Source organism: Ictidomys tridecemlineatus, chromosome 14 (genome assembly GCF_052094955.1).
Source record: "Ictidomys tridecemlineatus isolate mIctTri1 chromosome 14, mIctTri1.hap1, whole genome shotgun sequence".
NCBI lineage: Eukaryota > Metazoa > Chordata > Mammalia > Rodentia > Sciuridae > Ictidomys > Ictidomys tridecemlineatus.
The window spans coordinates 48,706,072-48,727,859 of record NC_135490.1 but is presented as its reverse complement, the minus strand read 5'-3'; the positions used below and the strand labels follow the sequence as shown (position 1 = coordinate 48,727,859).

Below are 21,788 nucleotides of genomic sequence, written 5' to 3'. Positions count from 1 at the left end.
GAGCTGGAGATGTGGCCCTGTGGTTAAGCCCCCTGGGGTAGATCCTATGTTCCAAAAAGAAGAAGAAAAAAGAAGTTTGAGTGTCATAGGCCAAAGGCCAGGTAAGTCATACGAGGTCGACCTGCGGGTATCTTCTGTGTGAATCAGCTCCCAGGGCAGATCCTGCAGCTGAGGCTGGGCCCCACCTTCCTCTCTGTTTCATGGCTTCAAGGGCCTGGAAACACAGTAGGCTCTAGGGACTCACCATCGAGGGCCTCCCACGGAACCCCCTCAGGCTAGCTTCTTCCCTTCCAGTGGGTAACAAGGTGCCTCCCGTGGAGTCTGCCTCTCTGTCTTGGGTCTTCTAAGTCCTGAGCTCTGGACTCTGCCATGCTGCGGGAGGAGAGAAAAACTTTGGTTGGAGCTGCCCTGGAAGGAGGTAAAGGAGGAAGACGTGGGAGGTACGCTGACAATTCAAACCTAGTCACCTCCATACGGAGCAGCTGCTGCTTGATCCCAGGTCACCCTGAGACAGGGCAAGAGTCAGGGAAAGGCTGGATGAGGGAGGGGTGAAAAAATGGACTTCCCCTCTCCAGAGGTCAAGGCCCACCCCTAGCCCACGAGGCTCTCTCCAAGGTGTGGGTCAGTTGGTGTGTTCATCACCCAGAGCTCTGAGGAGAGGTGTGTGTGCTTTCTACGGCTTAAGAACGAACATAGTTAGAATTTGAGAAAACCAATTTTTTTAAATGTTGAGACAAGAACTGATGGAACATGAACCACAGAGAAGGCATGTCTTACCTACTGGAAATCACAAACTCGTCTCATGTAACTGTGATCTCGGGATTCTTACTAGACAACAGACGTCGCACCTGCCACCCTACTTCATTCCCTCAGATCCTTCTCTTCAGCAGGGAGAGCTGTTCAGACCAGTGCTTCTGGGAGGAGTGCTCAGTCACCAGGGACGTTTCTGTCCACAGGTAGGTGAGCTATGCAGGTTTCCTGTCTGTTCTCTGCACTAGCAGGCCTTGGGTGATGCCTTCCGGCGGCTACCCGCCCAGGCTGCCGGGAGCCTTGGGGGAGTGACATAAAGCCTGGTCCTCAGGGTCTGTTCAATGCACATGCTCTCTAGATGGCTTCTCGCTGCTCTCAGTCACCTGCCTTTTGTGGAGGCACTGATTCTCTCTCAGCACCTCTTTCACTTGCTGGCATTCCTTAGGGCTCCCCAAACTACTGCTTGTTCAGGGCCACTTCGTTCTTAGCAGATGGTCATGCTACTAGAGCATTGCTCCCCCATCAACTCAACGGATCCTCCTCTGACTTCATCCCAGAGACCCAGTCATCATGGCAACCACACGGTTTTGTTCTCTTCAGAAACCCCCACTGGCAAAGATGGCTGAATCAGGAGCTTCTGCAGGGAGATCCGGGAGCTTTTGATACTGGGGTCTGGAATCTCCAACAAACTCTAGATTTAAACAATCAGAAAGCAGCTGCTGTAGGAGCACAGAGGAGATAAAAAGGGGTATCTAGGAGCAGCAAGGCTGTGCTGTGCTGTGCTGCCAGAGGCCTGGGAGTCTCACAGTTCTATGAAAAACAGCTATAGAGACCCTGACTTCAAAAGACATCATATCTCATTTCATTGCTTTAAATATACATTAAGTGTGTTAATTTAAAAAAAATATTGGTGAAAAGTGATTATACAGAACAGGGGGTTTCATTGTGGCATATTCATACATGCAATGATGCAATTTGATCGATTTTACTCCCAAATACCTAGTCTTTCCTTCTTCTCCTCCCTCCTCCCATCCCCTTCTATCTAACTTCTATCTCATTCCTTTTTCATGAGATTTGTTTTTTCCCTATATTTCTCCCTAGCTTCCACCTGTAAGAGAAAACATACAATTCTTTACTTTCTGTGACCGGTTTATTTCACTTAACATGATGCTCTGTTTTGTTCCTTTTCCTGCAAGTGAAACAATTGCTTCTTCTTTATGGCTAATAAAACCCCATTGTGTCAACCCCATCTGTTGACAGCCACCTACGCTGGTTCCGTGATGTGGCTACTGTGAATGGTGCTGTGGTAAACAGGGATGTGCATGCATTGCCACAGTGTGACGACTTTAATTCTTTTGGATAAACACCAAGGAGTGGTGTAACCGAGTCATAGGGGGTTTCCATTCTTGTCTTTTGAGGGGCCTCCATTCTGATTTCTATAGTGGATGTACTATTCTACATTCCCACCAACAGTGGATAAAAGTTCTCCTTTCATGGCATTCTTACTAGCATTTATTATTAATGGTATTTTTGCCATTCTTACTGGAGTGAGGCAAAACCTCAGTGTAGTTTTGATTTTTATTTCTCTTATGGCTAAAGGTATTAAGCATTTTTTCATATAGTTGTTGGCATTTGTACTACTTTTGAGAATTTTCTGTTTGGCTCATCTCCCCAATCATTGATTTGTTTTCCTTGAGTTCTTTATATATTCTGAATATGAGTCCTCTGACAGAGGGCAGCTGGCGAAGATTTCCTCCCACTCTGCAGGCTCTCTTCTTGCTCTTGTTTCCTGTGTTGTGCCATCTATTTGCTATTGTTTCCTTAGTCGTAGGAGTTTTATTGAGGAAGTAATTGTCTGTGTCTACACGTTGGGGTGTTTCCCGTGTTTCCTTGTAGCAGTTGTGAGGTTTCTGGTCTTATTCTTGATCCACTTTGTGCAGGTGGGAGATAGGGTTCTAGTTTCATGCTTCTACATATGTCTGATAATCCAGCACCATTTATTTAAAAGGCTGGCTTTTCTCCAATATTTTTGTGCCTTTGTCAAGGATCGGATGACTGTATCGTGTTGGTTTTTTTTTTTTTTTAAGGAATTTTTAGTTGTAGATGGACACAATTCTTTTACTTTTTTAGGTGGTGCTGAGGATGGAACCCAGGGCCTTGCACACTGCTAGGCAAGTGCTGTACCACTGAGCCCCAGCCCCAGCATCTGTCTTCTTTTTAATTCCGTTGGTCTACATGCCTGTTTTTAATGCCATATACCACACTATTGTAGTTACAATAGCTTTCTAGTGTAATTTGAAATTGGGTATTGGGATACCTCCAGAGTATCTTTTTGCTCAGAATTGCTTTGATTGTTCTTGGTCTGTTGTCTTTCTATATGAATTTAGAATTGTTTTCTAGTTCTGTGAAGAATTTCATTGGTATTTTAATAGTATTTTACATTGAACCTGTAAATTGTTTTTTGGTAATTTGGCCATTTCAACATTAATTCTTCCCATATATGAACATGGGAGGTCTTTTGATCTTTTACTGTCTTTTCTGTTTATTTTTTCTTTTTAAATTTTTTTAGTTGTAGTTGGACATAATATCTTTATTTTTATGTGGTGCTGAGGATCTCAAACCCAGTGCCTTGCATGCGATAGATGAGAGCCCTACAGCTGAGCCATAACCCCAGCCCTTATTTTTTCAGTTTTCTATAATATTCCTTGGTTAGATTTATTCCTAGTTTTTGTTTTGTTTTGTTTTACTTTGTTTGAGGCTGCTACCAATGGAATTGTTTTCTTGATTTCTTCCTAAGCAAGGTCATTCTGTATAGAAAAGTATTGATTTTTGTAAGTTTTGTGTCCTGTTATTTTGCCAAATTTGTTTATCTGCTCTAAAGGTCTTCTGGTGGAACCTTCTAAGTACAGGAACATATTTTCTGCAAATAGGACTAATTTGACTTCTTCCTTTCCAACTTGCAGCCCTTTTATTTCAAGTAGTATATTAAACATGAGTGGCGAGAGTGGATGTCTGTGTTAGAGAAATCGAGCTCAATTTTTCCCCATTAAGAATGTTGACTTTAGTTTTATTGTATAGTAGTCTTTATTATGCTAACCCTCATCTTTCAACTTGTTTGTATTTGCTAAGACTTACTTTGTGGCCTAAAATACATTTTTTGGAGAAGGTTCCCTGAACAGGTCTGCTAAGTCCTTTTGATCTAGAGTGAGTTTTAAATCTAATATTCATTTATTTCATGTCTGGATGAACTATCTGTTGGCAAGAGAAGTATATTGAAACACCGCACTTTTAAAAAATCGGAGCCAATCCGAGCCTTTAGTTGAATGGTGTTTCCTTTATAAAATTAGGTATGCCAATGTTCAAGGTATAAATATTGACAACTGTTATTTCTTGGATAATTTTCTTTAAGAATATGTATTGAGCTTCTTCATCTCCTATGAGTACCTTTGATTTGAAGTCTGCTTTGCTGATATAAGAGTAATTGCTACTATTTGTTTTCAGATGCACGAAATATCATTTTCCATGCTTTTATTTTCAGTCTGTGGATGTTTTTTACCAATGTTTCTCACAGGTAACATTTATTTAATAAATCCAACCTCTCATTTTATGTCTTTTAATTAGAATTGAGATCACTACATTTGGGGTTATTATAACTTGTAGTTATTTTATTTCTAATCATATTTCTAACAGTTTTTTTTTAAATCCTATTTTTCATTTGTTTGTCCACTTTTCTAATGAGATTTATTATTTTTCACACTGTTTTTTTTCCCTTCTTTTTTGTGTATAGAATTCCTTTAAGTGTCTTCTGCAATCCTGGCTTACTGGTCATGAATCCATTAGTTTATGCTTTTCTTGGAAGTCTTTTTTTTTAAAAAAAAAATCTTCAATTCTGAAGGATGGCTTTTCCTTTTCTTTTTAATATAGTATATAGGGGGCAGTTATCTTACTTTCTGGGCTTGAAATATATCATACCATGTTCCCTCCTGGCATTTAGAATTTCTGATGGTAAAATTGCTGTTATTATGATAAGTTTGCCTTTATAAGGGACTTAGTATTCTCTAAACTTAAAAATTCTTCCCTTATTTTGTGTTTTTGGCACTTTCACTGTAATGTATCATGGGAGATTCTTTTCTGGTCTTGTCTATTTGGAGTTCTGAATGATTCCAGTAGCTGAATGTCCATCTCCTTCCCTGAGTTTGGAAAATTTTCTGCTATTATTTCACTAAATAGGTTATCAGTGCTATTAGCCTGAATCTGTTCATCTTCAATATCTTCAGTATAAGTAAGGTCTTTACATATTACCCAAAGTTCAATATTCCTAATTTCTAAAAAAATTGTTGAGTGTTCAAGTTCATAGAGCTGTTCTTCAAGGTCTGAAATTCTGTGTTCAACTTGATCTTATATATTAGTGAGACTTTCAACTGAGCTTTTGATTAATTGAATTTTTCATTCTAGGATTTCTGTTTGGTTCTGTTTTTCTCTTCATTAAAATGCTCTTTCACATTCTGCATTTTCTTCCTTAGATGTCCTTTAAGTTCATCGATAATTTTAACTTTCTGAATTGTTTACCTGGCATTTCCTCCACGTCAATGTCTATGGGATCAGTTGTTGGAGTGTTATAACCTTGTTTACTCATGTTTCTTGTATTTCTATGTTAATATTTGCACATCTGCTGGGATGGATACCTCTTTCACTGTTACACAAGGGACTTTCACTGAACTTTTTTCTCCTATGTGCCCATGCCTGAGGGTATATCTAATTGTCATAACTCTCACTCAATCTCAGTGCTATTTTCAGTTTCTAGCACCACTTTAAGGTAATAATAACTATTAACTGTGACCACTTCAGAGCAAAACCATATACTAATAAACCTTTAAATTCTTATTGAAATGTTTTCTACAACTCCACTAATCAAAGAGTAGAAAAGATGGGCTGGGGTTGTGGTTCAGTGGTAGAGGCTCGCCTAGCACTTGCAGGCCCTGGGTTCGAGATCCTAAGCACCACTGTGCCAGGCTAGAAGGAACTCTTGAATTAAGAAGCTCAGTAAGGGTGAAAGATCTATATAATGAAAATTACAGAACCTTAAAGAAAGAAATCAAAAAAGACCTTAGAAGATAAAGATCTACTTTGCTCTTGGATAGGCAGAATTAATATTATCAAAATGACCATACTTCCAAAAGCGCTATACAGATTTAATGCAATTCCAATCAAAATCCCAATGACATTCCTCATAGAAATAGAAAAACAATCATGAAATTCATCTGGAAAAATAAGAGACCCAGAATAGCTAAAGCAATCCTTAGCAGGAAGAGTGAAGCAGGTGGCATCACTATACCAGACCTTAAATTATACTACAGAGCAACAGTAACAAAAACAGCATGGTATTGGCACCAAAACAGACTGGTAGACCAATGGTACCCAACAGAGGATACAGAGACTAACCCACAAAACTACAATTATCTTATATTAGACAAATGTACCAAAAACATGCACTAGAGAAAAGGTAGCATCTTCAACAAATGGTGCTGGGAGAACTGGAAATCCATATGCAACAAAATGAAATTAAATCCCTATCTCTCACCATGCACAAAACTCAACTCAAAATGGATCAAGGACCTAGAAATAAAACCAGAGACTCTGTGTTTAATAGAAGAAAAAGTAGACCCTAATCTCCATCATGTGGGATTAGGCTCCAACTTCCTTAATAAGACTCTTTTGGTGTCAGAATTTTAAAATCAAGAATCAATAAATGGGATGGACTCAAAGTAAAAAGTTTCTTTCTTCTCAGCAAAATAAACAAATCTGTGAGGTGAATAGAAAGCCTACATCTTGGGAGCAAATCTTTACCCCTCACACATCAGATATAGCACTAATCTCTAGGGTACATAAAGAACCTCAAAAGCTAAACACCAAAAAAAAAAAAAAACCCAAATAACCCAATCAATAAATGGGCCAAGGACCTGAACAGACACTTCTCAGAATATACAATCAGTCAACAAATACATGAAAAAATGTTCATCATTACTAGCAATTAGAGAAATGCAAATCAAAACCACTCTAAGATTTCAACTCACTCGTCAGAATGGCAGCTATTATGGATAAAAACCACAATAAGTGTTGGCAAGGATGTGGGAGAAAAAGGCACACTCATACACTGCTGATAGGACTGCAAATTGGTGCAGCCAATATGGAAAGCAGTATGGAGATTACTTGGAAAATTGTGAATGGAACCACCATCTGACCCAGCTGTCCCTCTCCTCAATCTATACCCAAAGGACTTAAAAACAGCATACTACAGGACACAGCTGCATCAATGTTTACAGCAACACCATTCACAATAGCTAAACTGTGGGACCAACCTAGATGCCCTTCTATAGATGAATGGATTAAAAACTGTGGTTTTGTGTGTGTGTGTGTGTGTGTGTGTGTGTGTGTGTGTACACACACACACATACACACATACAATGGAATATTACTCAGCAATAAAAGAAAATAAAATCATGGCATTTGCAGGTAAATGGATGAAGTTAGAAAAGATAATGCTACGTTAGCCAATCCCAAAAAACCAAATGCTGAATGTTTTCTGTGATATAAGGAGGCTGATTCATAGTGGGATAGAAAGTGGGAGATGGGAGGAACAACAAGCTCTAGATAGGGCAGAGGGGTTGGAGGGGAAGGGAGGAGGCATGAGGTTATTAATGATGGTGGAATGTGATAATTATTATCCAAAGTACAGGTATGAATACAGGAACTGGGTGTGAATATACTGTGTATATAATCAGAGATATGAAAAATTGTGCTCTATATGTATAATAAGAATTATAATGCATTCTGCTGTCATATATGAATAAAAAATTTTTAAAAAGGTCAGTAAAACCCTCTCACACCAGCCCATATTGACTCACTGTTGCTGATAAAGGAGAGCAGTCATTTTAAAAATAATCATGAGAAAAAGAAAAAACAAAAAAATAACTCTTTCAAGTCTGAAATTCAAATAGTTCAGAACAGAAAATATATAATATTATATAAAACATATAATATTATATAATATTAAATAAAATATATATAAAATATTATTTATATAAAATATAAATAAAATATATAAAATATATTAATATATATAATACATATATAATATATATTATATATATTTTATATAATATAATATATTATATATATATATATATATATATATATATATATATACACACACCACCCCAACCCCCCACCTCATGGGTCTTAAACGACCTAAAGCACATGACATAGTCAGTACTGTTGATGAACACAATAAATGTCCATAAATATCAGTTGCAATTTAAAAAACATTCTACTATTGAGAAGAGAAATAACTGTGCAAAGCACCATCATAAAGATAGCAGGTTTACCAAATAAACTCCAGAGAAGATGTCTGTGTCAAGGGAGAAAAGGTTCAAATTAAATCCTTGAGACTGACAGGACCATAAACATTAATATCATCACTTGGATTCAAAGTCCAGCTTCAAGGGAACAAGGATTACTCTGGCAGATCTTGGACCAGGAAGCCTTAAGAATGTCATCAGATGACTACAGGGCTGGGTAGGAAAGAGAGGTCCCAGAGCAGGACACAGGACTTCCCGTGGGGAAGCATCTCACTCACACCCTACCTTGAGGTGACACAGTCACTGGCTCACCTAACCCCAACTCACTTCCTTCCTACTGCTCTCTGATCCCTCCTCCAGCTGCAGGCAGGGCATCAGAGGCCCACTGGCTATTCTCTATCTCTCCCAGGATGGACTCCAGGTCTACCTCCTCCAGGGTGCTCCCCTCAGAGGACACCAGTTTATCCAAGCCAAATTTCAGTATGTCACTCAACTTGAATGAAGAAAACGAGAGATCCAGTGAGTTCTCATGAAAACACAGATGAGGATGTGTGACTTGCTAAGTGTCTAAATGACACCAGGTAATTCTTTCCCTGATGGGCTTTCTTCTCTTCCATCACAAATGACACCTGCCAGGCAGTTTTGGAGTTGGATGAGGAATAAGCAGAGAAGTGATAAATGATGATCATAGATGTTGACTTTGACAATTATTTACAATACCAAAAAAATTTTGTGGCCTCCAATTTTTTTGAGGATTGGGGGCAGATAAAATGATTCCAGCATCTTCTATAGCACTTCTCACCAGCATTTTTTACAGGCACTTCCAGCAGTCCCGAGAGAAGTCAGAAACCCTGTTGGCTACCTTCTTACCTCTCCCACTGCCAAACTCTTATAAAGAGAAGGTGCCACTGAATACCTCATCTCACCATGAGCTGCCACCTGTCCTTGCCAAGCCGCTTTGCTACTACAGTGCTTTATGGGACCCACTTTGGCAAAACCATAACCACCCTGATCACCAGACCCAAAAGCCCTTTCTCAATTTCAATCTCCCTGGATAGTCCCGCTCCCCATCCTGCCCTCTTGCTCCCCCTAGGGGATATACTCAGCCTACTTCCTACGGCTACAGGAACCAGAATCTTAGATAGTGTTACCTGGCTTTCATTTGCTACTTGCAACTCTCCACCTCCCTAAGTACTATCTCTTAGGAATTCTGAACCAATTGGGATCCACATCATGGGACTTCATTTTCATTTTGTCCTTTTAGATTTGGTTAGTTATCTCTAGATTGCCTATTCTGTAACTTGGAAACTTTAGCTTGAAAATACCCGAGATGAAAACTATGACTAAAACTAAGCAAAACCATACCTGTTATATTTATATTTACCCTTGGTGTGTGTATGTGTATATAAATATATAACCAAGCCAAATGGCTTTGGCATTTAGTACCCAAAACAGAAGAAAGCCAAGTATTTATGATGAGGCTCAGTCCATACTGGGACCCTTCCCTCTTCCACTCCTTGGACTATGTCTCCTGGCTTCCCTCGCTACTGCTCACTCATAACGTGTCTTTAAGGAACTACCCATTTTTTAAATGAAAACCACTTTATTATAGTAACTAAGAGCATGTAGTTGGAAGTTAAAGAGTGCTCAGATTAGAGTCATGAATCTGATGTTTGGAAAATTTCTTAAGATGGAGGTAAAGACAACGTTTATCTCATTTTTTTTGTTATTCTTCTTCTGAAACAACTGGAAAAAGTGCACGTCACACAATACTTAGCACACAGTAAGCATTCAATAAGTGTTCACCGCATCTTTATCTGTTCTCTGTTTCTGTTGTGTTCTCCTTCTAAGACAAGGAACCTGCTTTCCTTTTTCAGGACTTCACTGCTCTATACTGCTTAGATTTATCAAACCAGAACCACATCTTTTACTATTAGATACTTTTAATAACTTAAAAAATGTCCTGCTGTATTTTGAGACAAGGCAGTGAGTTATCACCCTTGTTCCTGGCAACCATAAATAACTGACAGTCTAGTGGGGAGGGAAAGAATCAAGACAGAACCAGAGTGTGATTTCTTGCCATGGCTTGGGCAGGAAGTCCCACCGAGGTCCTCTCCACCAGCCAATAGTTTGTACTGGCCCAAGGATCTGGTCCCATGGCAGAGTTTGTGCCTGTGCATCTCACAATGATGTGCTAGCAGCCAATGTCACAGGGACACCCCTGATTGAATGCCTGGAGCTCCCTCCACTGGGGAAGCGTCGAGCATCTGAGAATTCATCTCCTCTAACTCCTGATGCCCGAGCCTTCACAACAGCCCATGATGAGCTCCTCTCCCAAGGTCCTGTGGAGAAGTGTATTTAGACACCTACAGTACACACATACCTCTCTCTCAAGCTTTCACCTTCCATTTGAAATTGCCTCTTCAATAGTGTGAAAATAAAATGCACAGCCTGCCCAGCCACCATGACAGATGAGCATGCAGAAGACTCAAAACAGACAAGGCCAAAGACTCCACAGTTACTCTCTAAGATAAACAAAAATCAAGCCAACAAACAAAACCTAGGGTTCTTCTTTCAGGTTCTAGTACCCCCAAATCTGTGACCCTATCCTGCAGGTTAGTGACTCCCTAACAAAAACAGCACCTTCCCTTTCTGCAATGCTGATGTGTAAAGATACAGATGTGAGAAAACTGCCATTTTTAAACTCATGCTTGGGCTAGTTGTAAATTTGATAATTCTGCTTGTAATACTGTGTAATTTTTTCCATTTCATATACCTCTTGAATTTTTTGTTTGATAAGCTGATTCTTTTAAAGCCTGGTTTTTCTTGTAAACTTTTCTAATTCCTTTCTTTTCTGAGTCTCCCTCTAACAATAATGTATATTGATTTTTATTACAAACTCTGTTGTCTAAAGCTTACATTATCTTCATCTTTCTAATTTCTATCCCTATCTTCCTACTTTCTACTCTCATCTTTCAGGCTTAAAGGCTTAAAGCCATCTTTGAACTTGCTCTCTCTCACTGCCTGCCTCAAAACAAGAGCCAACTCCTGTCATTTCTCTGCAATTTCCTACAGCAGACCTTCCCACAGCTACAACCTTTTGTCAGACATTTATTACTCTCTTCATGCCTGAATCATGCTAGATACTAGGGGTTGATCTCTCTGCACCTAATCCCTCAAAAGGACCTGGGGTATATTATAATATAGGTTCAATTTTATCTCAAAGGCTGCTGCTAAGGAATAACTCTAAACCTCCTACCAAAAGAGAGCTCTCTAGGATATTCTAAGCCAGCATTTGACTCCCATCTAATTTTTCCTAACTCTAGCACTAACTCTAGTGCTTTCATCCCTATATCCTATGGCATAATTTTGAATTCCTAATCTTGTTCACTCATCTCTGAGTATGGAATGAGTACTGTAAGTCACTACTCAAAGGGTCAGGGATTAAGGAGGAGGTATGGAACTAATCATCACTGATTAAAAAAAAGGAACTTAAAAAAAAAAAAGAACTTAAACAAATTCTCTCTGAGGTAACTCATGGCACACTCATCTTTAGAAGCCATTAAGAGATTAGATCCATGATGTTCAGTTACATGCTCAAAGTCATACATCCAATAAGGGATAAGATGTGAATTTCAATCCAAGTTAGATGGTTCAAAGCTCATTCTCTTTATTCTATTTTCTCCACCTTTAAATGCCACCCTCATTTTTAGCTTGTATGGCACCTTGCATGTAGTTAGATACTGAGAGGGTAAGAATTAGGCCAATGAAAAAATGTGTAATTTGTAACAATGGGTGGTTAATGCTGGTCCTTTTTATTTGCATTCTCATCCACAGATAGTACGGGTCATAAATCATGAGACTCTAATAAGAACGCATTTTACCTGGAGGTCAGGATCAGCCAAAGGTTTCTGGGCTCCCAGAGTAAACTGGCCTCTTTCTATGATCGTGTTGGTGAGCTGCAGTTTGGTGGCTGCTTTCCTATAAACTATTTCTTCCACAGTGTCTCGGCCAATCAGCCGGATCACTTTCACAGCCCTGTACGGGAGTCAAATGAGAGCAGTGTTAGGAGTCTGCAAAGCTGGGGAAAAAAGCATGCCAGGAAAATACACCCAAAAGGAAGCAGAACCAAATGCCACACTCATTTGTGGAACAATGAGTGTTCAATGAAAAGGACACTGCTCATTGGAACTTGAGCATTTGTTAGATAAATCTGGCCTCAACTTCTTCCTGAACTTTTCCCCAAAAGAGGAAGAGGAAGGAAGACAAAGTGACCACTATTGGGCCTTCATCTGTAGCCAGGATAACCCCTGGCAGGCAGTTACCTCAAGTCAAAGGGCAGCTGAACACAACTTTGTTTCCTCTTTGTGGTACTGGGAACCCAGGAAGCTTTACCATGAAGTTATAATCCTAGCCTTAAAAAAAATTTTGAGACAGGGTTTAGGAAAGTTGCAAGGTTGGCTTTAAACTTGATCTTCCTGCTTGAGTCTCCCATGCTGATAATGATTACAGGCATGTGCACCCACTGGCTTTAATTTCATTTTTAAACTGAATTAGGATCTAACATGAGAAACATGAACTAAATAAATTCTAAGTTTCTTCTAATCATTTTGGAATTTAACTGTTCTTTTCAACAAAGTGAGTCTGAACTGATCATGTGACCACTGATCTCCCAACATGACTCTACAAGCCAGCAGCACAACGGGGTTCAAACCCAGGGGTCTCTAATTCCAATGTGGCACTGTTGTCAGGACTACACGGTCCACCTTCCTCCCCAATCCACAGCTGCAAGCCAACAGAGCAGAAAGGTGCCAATGTCTAACTCACTCACTTGTTCTGGCCAATTCGGTGAGCTCTGGCAGCTACCTGCAAGTCATTTTGAGGATTAAAATCACTGTCAAAAAAATAACAGTATCTGCTGCTGTTAAGTTCATGCCAACTCCACCTGAAAACCATACAAAAAAGGAGAATGATCAGCAACACACAAATAAGGAACTAGAAAACACACAAGGCAGGACTGGGTCCTACTGAAAATCTGAAATCAGTCCAACTGATTGGTTTCATCCTTCAAAAGGACATTTCTGCCCCAGACTTCAGGTTTGACCACCCTACAGTGGTCAAAAGTGCTACCTCACCTTCCATTGCATGAACTGGGAAAATTTAATTATCAAATATAACAGAATGAGAGGTAAGCAGAAGAAAAGGATGCTTAAGTTAATTGTGTGAAGACATGTAATATTTGTTTGAAAACCTTGATGGGATTTTGCTTCAAAGAGTCTGTGAATAAGGACACAAGTTCTTTCAGAAAACAGCTCCAAAAATAAGAGGTCTGGGGGCTGCAGTTGTAGCTCAGTGATAGAACACAAGTGATAGAACACGTGAGGCATTGGGTTCCTTCCTCATCACCACATAAAAATAAATAAAATAAAGGTATTGTCTGTTATGGTTTAGATGTGGTGTCCTCCAAAAGCTCACATGTGAGACCATGCAAGAAGGTTTGGAGGAGAAATGACTGGGATATGGCTTTAACCTAATCAGTTAATGGATCTCTAATGGGATTAACTGAGTGGTAACTGGGGCAGGTGGGTGTGGCTAGAGGAAGGGGTTCAGCAGGCACATGGCTAAGGGGTATATGTTTTGTATCTGGACAGTGGAGTCTCTCTCTCTTTGCTTTCTGATCATGATGTGAGCTGCTACCCTCAGTCACACACTCCTGCCAGGATGCTGCCTCCCCTGGAGCTCCAAGGAATGGAGTCGGCCTTCTATGGACTAAGACCTCTGAAACCATGAGCCCTCCAAGAAACATTCCTCCTCCACAGTTGGTTCTGGTCACAGAGGTGAAAAAGCTGACTAAAACAGTGCCCATCTACAATTAAAAATGTATCTTAAAACCACGAGAGGTCTGCAGTGGGCAGTAAGAAACACACATGACCACACTTCCAGCTTCAACAAGGTAGGAAGACCTGACGCTAGCTATGATTAGAGCAGATGATACCTGCCTCTGAGTGGAGAAAACCTGAGAGTGTCTTCCTGTACTGGTTTCCACACCTATCAAAGAAGATGGCATAAAATCAGTTCAAGACAAGAACACTCAATGCAACAACTCTCTGGTCTTTCTCCAATGGTGCAGGAAAAGGCCAAAAGAGCACTTTGGGTTCAGGAATTTAGAGTACTAAGAAGCAAACCACAGGCTTCTCTTTGATAAATGTGGAAACTGTACAGAACACACTCTAGCCAGGGTCATTGGAACGCATTGCTAAAACAGGCCTAAAAGGGCTTGTTCCAAGAACTGAATGAAGGGTTCCTTTCCACAGGACTACCAACTCCCGGCTGGATGTAAGACAAGCCAGGCAGGAACATTCTCATTGAAGTCTTCCTATAAAATCAAAGTTGGAATAAAGAAATACTAATGACTGAATACGGAGAAAGGCTAAGTTATATCCAATAATAAGAGCTACACTTCTATTTTACTACTGCCAACCACTGCTCATGGCACTTTACATGTGTTGACTCTTTTAACCCTCACAACAACCCTGTGTCCTTGCTAGCACTATTCTCATTTTGCAGATGCTGAAATGGAAACAGCTAGATTAAGGGATTTATTTGAAGTTGCACCACTAGAAGATAAAACAGTCAGGATTCCATCCCATATTCCAGAATCTGAGGTCATTACTCCTGGGACAGAGACAGGGTCTCACAATGTTGCCCAGGCTGGCCTTGAACTCCTGGGCTCAAGCCATCCTCCTGCCTCAGCCTCCTGAGTAGCTGGGACTGTAGGCATGCACTACTGTGCCAGGCTCCAGAACCTTTTTATCCACTGTATGCTAATTATCGAGGCAGTCATCTCATTTGAAAATGTGTTTGTGTTCCATAAGAATTATCTTTCTTGGGCTGGGGATGTAGCTCAAGCGGTAGCATGCTCGCCTGGCATGTGTGCAGCCCGGGTTCGATCCTCAGCACCACATACAAACAAAGATGTTGTGCTCGCCGAAAACTAAAGAAATAAATAATTCTCTCTCTCTCTCTCTAAAAAAAAATAATAATAAAGTTGCTTTGTCATCATTAAAAAAGTGAAAAAAGATTATCTTTCTCTTGAGTTAATAGTGGCTAGTGCAGCCCTTCTTCACCAAAGATGATATTTTAAGCTGCATTTAATTGTTTGGGACATATTCCTAAGCTATCGCTGCCATCTGCCGGCAATATGTGGTAACAACCTCGTGGAAAGCTGTAAGGAAACATTAAATGAAAATGTGGCACAGGTATAGCTACAACATGATGGCACGTATGACAGTTAGTGCGTGGAAAAGGCTAATGTCAAGGACTGCTTCAGCTCCTAGATAATCTACTCTGAGGCCTCCAAGGAGATTAACTAATTTTAGATGTTTCAAACATTATTTGCTCTCTAAATATAAAAAATAAAATCTTAAAACGCGGGGCTGGGGATGTGGCTCAAGCGGTAGCATGCTCGCCTGGCACGCGTGTGGCCCGAGTTCGATCCTCAGCACCACATACAAACAACGATGTTGTGTCTGCTGACAACTAAAAAATAAATATTAAAAAAATTCTCTCTCTCCCTCTAAAAAAAAAAATCTTAAACACATAAATGGAATTCCTCTCCCAACACTGACCATGCCTTTGACCAGATCCTTTGAGCTTCCCCAAAGACTAATCATGAGACAATGGGACTGAATGACAGGGTGTGGTATATGACCTGGGAAGAGACTGGACCAAAGGAATCTGATTGTATCTTATTATTGGCTTTAAGACAGAGGTAAGACACACACTGGAGAAATGATCTCCTGATACTCAACGGTCATATCTAACACTTCTTTTATAGACCCATATAGTACAAAGCACTTACTAAGTGCTTTCTACATAAGGATGACCTTTTGTTCCATAAGGACATTAATCTCTTTATCATCAAGGACACAATTCCTGTTTGTGTTCCTATATCTATTCCATCAGGATTACCATCAAAAAAATAAGATCATGAAACTCAGACTATGAATTCAAAATTAATATAGGGGTTTTTGATTCAGAATGTAAGAAAAATTCCATTTCCCCAAACCGATTTCAAATTATTTAATACTATGTGAAAGCAACTGGCAAAACCACAAGTGTCATTTATTTATGATTAAGTCATATGGACAATACCATAATAATTATAAATAGCTGTCAGTTTCACTCTAGTCACATTTTAAACAACAAATCTTTATTAAACTTTATAACACTCTTTCAGAGGTACTCTTGAAGGAAGGGAAACTAGAAAAGAGATTATCTTATTTTAAAAATTCATGGCTAGGAAGGAGAATGAATGAATGTGAATAAAACTTTCCCCGAAATTAAAAACAAAACAAAACAGGTCAGTGGTCTAAGTGGATTAGAATTACTTTCCAACAGGCCCAGGTTTCAGCCTCCCTTCTCACGATCACAGCTTCACAGGTTGAACAGAAAAGAGCTCCACACGAGAAGTCCAGTACTAGGCTACGTAAGTGCTTCGATTCTCTCCTTTTTCAATACTCCTCGGTAAGAACCTCTCCTTTCAGAGAATTAGGGGAAAACGTACCAGTGGTGGGATGACTGTCTGCTTCCTCAATACCCATAGGCTTACCTGCCCTGGTGCTCAGGAGAAAAACAAAGACGGGCTGCTGTCCAAAGTTCTTGATGGCCAGGTGTCTCTCTTCACCTCTAACAGAACTGTCCACACGCTCATAGCTGTAGCCTTTACGTAGAGAAGACAACAACCACACACAGTTCCTTACTCTTTGCATCGATTCATTCCTAAGCCAATGCCTATTTGTCCTTTCCACACCCAAGCCTGCCCTACTTTCAATAAAGCCCAAGGGAAAGATCTCAATTGTTTTATAACTTGATCTTGTTTCTTATTTTATGTGGTACTGAGAATTCAAACCAGTGTCTCTCACATGCCAGGAAAGGGCTCTACCACTGAGCCACAACCCCAGTCTGAAAGATCTAAATTTAGGGGAAAAATTCATCACTTCAGTCAAGAGCTTTGTAATGTTGTGAACAACCAAAAAAAATTAATCACTTCACCAAAAAAATCACCATAACACACTATCCTGGGTTTTAAAACCACAGGCAGCCAAAGTCTTTGGCATTTGCAGAGGTAATATTTGGTTTTGACTCTTCCCAGTCCACCCTAAATATCCACACGCTGGCAGTTGGTGACTGCTAAGACACAATCCTGACTTAGGCAAGCAGCAAGACAAGCACTTGGGAGCCTGCCTGATGACCCAGCACCTGCTTTTCAGCGAAGCTCTAGGGCTCTCCACTTGTCACCACGCATCAGGTCAGGAAGGGGAATTATAATCTCAATTCATGTTTTGGCATTCGAGAATCCTCAATGTGCCAGTAGCTGAAGTGTCCAGTTACTGCAGTACTTGGGGGGCATCAAGTGGATCTGAGAGACCACTCCCAACAAAACTTTAAAACAGTTATTTCTGCGGCTGATACTCTCCCACAGGCTCAAAAATCAACCCCTTTTCAAGCTTTGTCCTATTATCCCACATCAATTTTATTATATATTAAGCAGAGTTCTCAAGTAACTGCCTACATTCCCTATTGTCACAGAAATAACTGCTCTCACCCTCCCTCTGCTTCATTTGTGGGATCTCCATGCTATCTATCTTCCCTTTCTTACTAATCCTGCATAAGTACACAACTGCTGAGCTGTTGAGGGATGCTGCAAGGGTTTGTCGCTGAGACTCGACTCACACATTTTTGAAGCCACTCAACATTTTCACAACGTCTGCTCCATACCCATCACCTGCATCACCTGGTGAGAAAGTGGGTGTTACTTCTGCCCATGCGTCTCTACCCTGCTGTCGATCTTGCTTCACACACCACTGTCCACTCTCCTCAGCCTTTTCACCTTCTTTGTCTTTAACCTTTTCCTCGGTAACCTTCCCACACCCCTTATGACTCTCAGATGATGTAGTGGCCAAGGGGAGTCACCTTTGCAGTCCATATAGTCCTGGAGAATATCCAACATCTGGGTCATCTGAGAGAAGAGTAAGACGTGATGGCCCCTGGCAAGAAGAAAAGGAGAAACTGCCAACTCTAGTAGTGTTTACGGGGAGTGACCCTCAGGCAACATGACCAAAGAGGACAACTTTACACATAAGGGAAATGCTAAAGTAGAAATATAAATGTCCTGTAACTTTCTCAGAAACTCTGAATACTTTATACAAGAAGACAAAGTGCCTCCACATGTAGCTGCATCCCTCAGAGCAGTCCCAGGGCACCTGTCAATTCACCAGGGAGTGTGGAAGCCCTGGCATAACCAAGGATCCTCTTTCCGGAATATCACTTCACTCAATGAAGACAGAAGTTTCATTTCAATAGTAAAATAAATATACATGTGAAGAGTAAAGGCAAGGTACAAATGTGTGTGCACCCGCTCCCCAAGATCCTGAAGAGCTATGGAAGGCTATCTACTGCTATTCCCACTTGGCGGTACAAGTCATTACCATCTAGAAAAGTCAAAAAGCATCATGTTAGAGAAGCAATCCCCCATGGTACACAAGAAACTTACATATAGAGAGTGAAGAAAGGAAAGGATAATTCAAAATAATGTAGAAGAAACAAAATCAGGGTGACAGCCCTTATCATCAGACATTGTTTTAAATTTGCCTGAACAAACAAGGACAATGCTGTAAAAAAAAAATTTTTTTTAAGAAAACTAACTTACCTTAATGTTGCCAGGAGAGTAAGACCAAGAGTTAGGGAGAACATCGGCCAGACTCTAGCCCCAAATTGTTGGAAAAAGCACTGAGTTTAAAGGTAAGTACCTGGATTCTTATCTCTCTCTGCCACTTACTACCTATATGTCATTGGGCGTGACCTTTCGAGGTCATGAAAAACTTGGATGGAAGGTATCTATAGGTTCTTCTCCATCTCTAACACACACACTTATGGTAGATAGGTCAAAGGCCATAAAATACAGTAAGACGTGTAATTATGATTATTAACAATTTTTCATATTTACGTTTTAGCCATAGTTGAACACAATACCTTTATCTATTTTATTCTTTCAATTTCTTTAGTTGTAGATGGACACAATAACTTTGTTTTATTTATTTATATTTTTGTACGTGGTGCTGAAGATCGAATCTCCTGCCTCACGCATGTGAGGTGAGTGCTTAGTCACTGAGCTATTTATTTATTTTTGTGTGGTGCTGAGGATTGGACCCAGGGCCTCACATGTGCTATCTAGGCAAGCACTCGACCACTGAGCCACAACTCCAGCCCCAAGACATGCAATTATTTAATTTGCAAAAGACTGGGCAATTCTGACAAATCTGAAGTTTTAAGTTAGTTCAGGCCACACCTGGGGCAATCATCCTAAAGGCACAATTCTGAAATTCTTGAGTCTCTTGTCTTTTCCTAGACTCCCCCTTTCCTGTGGTGATGAAGATGTACATGCTGGATACCAGGCTGCTGAACACTAACCAAATGTCATCTTCTGATACCCAACTTGCATTTCTGGGAAAGAGTATTCCCCAACTATGCCTTGAGTTTAAATAAAATCCCAAAGATTAACAAGAACCAATGTTTACTCAACCTTTATTATGTGTCAGTTCAATTCAAGGAAGCAGCAGGCAATTTTAAAAGAAATGCTCAATGTTGACTCATCCTTGTGGATGCAACCAACATAGCTGGACTGATGAGGTGAACATACACTGATCAACAAGGTAGCAGAGTAAGGTAGGGCTTGCCAAGTCCTGGACTGGGATCCTAAATGCTGTAGGAATTCAGGAAACAAAGGATAAAGGTGGAGGAGTGGGGTTGGATGAGATGGAATGGGGTGGGTGTACAGTTGCAGAGAAAGTAGGCCCTGAATTCCAGGCTTCTAAAAAAGGGAACTTGAATCAGTCTCAAGAATCAGTAAGTTCTTCATTACTCAGGTTTGAACCAGTCACTCCCCGAGAGCAGTACATGTCAACCTATTCCTACCTGGAATGCAGGAATGCCAGCAGCTTATCCAGCAGGTGAAGTTTCCCACTAGCCTCAATCAGGTGGTCTCCAACTTCAAAAGGCTCTGGCTCCACACCTGGAAAGCAGAGAGCCCAATCCTAATTGTGTGCCCTGAGTCAGGGCAAAATTCTTGAGTAGAAAACCAAATAGGTAGGCAACAGAGAGAGCCCAAGCTCTTTCTAATGCAGTAGGCCCTTCAGTCTCACCTATTCGAGGCATTTTCTAATTATTTGCTTAATATCAACTGCAGAGCCTGGCACATCCAAAAAGTCTAATAAATATTTATCTAAGAAGCAAACTCACTCTTTAGGAAACTGAGGGAAAGGAAGATGCCAGAGATCAAGAAGATCCACAAAGGAAATTCTAAGGCTCTCACTCTAGATAAGAAATCAAGAAATAGGCTTAGGTGTGTATAAAAGTGATTCTCAAGGTACAGGCGGCAGTCAGAATATTCTGGAAGATGTCCTTCAAAATCTATGTTCCTAATGCCCCTTCTCCCTTAAAAAAAAGTTCTAATGTGCACTTGATTAAAGTTCTGTTAAACTTTTAAACAGCTCCTAATGGTACTTGGCAGACTCCTTAAAACAAGTACAGCAGACCTTTTGCAATCTTTCTACACTAGGGAATTCCAGGGCCAGCCATCAGAGTGCATCCAAAAACCCCAATGGGAATGAAAATAAAACACTACACATAAATTTGTGGCAACAAGAGCAGTGCTTAGAGGGACATGTACAGAAGTCACTAGGATGAAAGGAGAGAGAAAAGGGCACAGAGCAGGAGCATGCAGGGAGGAAGAAAGGCAGGAAAAACTGCTACCCCAGAAGCTGAGTGAAGAGCGTCCCATGGAGGAAGCCATCTGCTGTGTCAAGGGATCTGAGAGGTTAACAAAACGTGAACTGACAATGCCTGGGCATCACAGAGAACACAGGGAACTGGGCGTAGTGACCGAGAGGGCTCAAGACGAAAGGAAATCTAATCCTGAAGAAGGGTCAGATAAATCCTCATTATGACCCATTCTGTAAAGCTGCCAGTTTTCCTCTCCACAACTGTCACTATCATGAAAGAAAGAAAAGCTCCCTGCCCTCCAAAAAAGCTTAGAAACATTTCTAGATTGCAGAAAAGTAGAGTCAAGACAAATGCAATGGATCCTGCATTAAGAGAGAAAAAGGAAAGCAGCTTAAGGAATATTATGGGACATGTGAAGAAATCTTCAGTATGATTAACACGAGATATCATTAATATAGAGAAAATGAGAAGAAGCAGAGTAGACACATAAATGCAGCAGTTCTGTTGAAGAGTCCGGCTATGATTTTGGTTACAGAACTACTAATGAAAAATAATGGGGGGAAACAGGACACTGGCTCACCATCAAACAAATACGGGTGATCCACGCACTTTCGAAGCTGGGATAAGATATTCTGAAGTTTAACTTTCCTTGCCATCTCATTTTCAAATGCATCTGAAATTTTGAAGATAGAGAGGAAAAAGGACTAACAAATCAAAACACAAACAAAACACAAACATAACCTTATTCATTTCATAGTATTTCCCTCAAATTTATACTAACCTCTCAAATGGCAATCAATTGCACTGAGAATTAAAATCATATCCATATGGGATTTTCTTACTCCTCACTTTGTTTTGAGAAGGAAGTCTACAAGGTGAACTTAGCAGTGCTTTGTT

The 21,788-nt window shown here is 40.3% G+C and overlaps 1 pseudogene; it reads right to left on the bottom strand.

Moving 5' to 3' along the window:
* Positions 1-8,016: 8,016 nt before the first annotated feature.
* LOC144370371 (chromodomain-helicase-DNA-binding protein 1-like) overlaps positions 8,017-21,788 on the bottom strand; it is a 34,957-nt pseudogene continuing 21,185 nt past the window's right edge.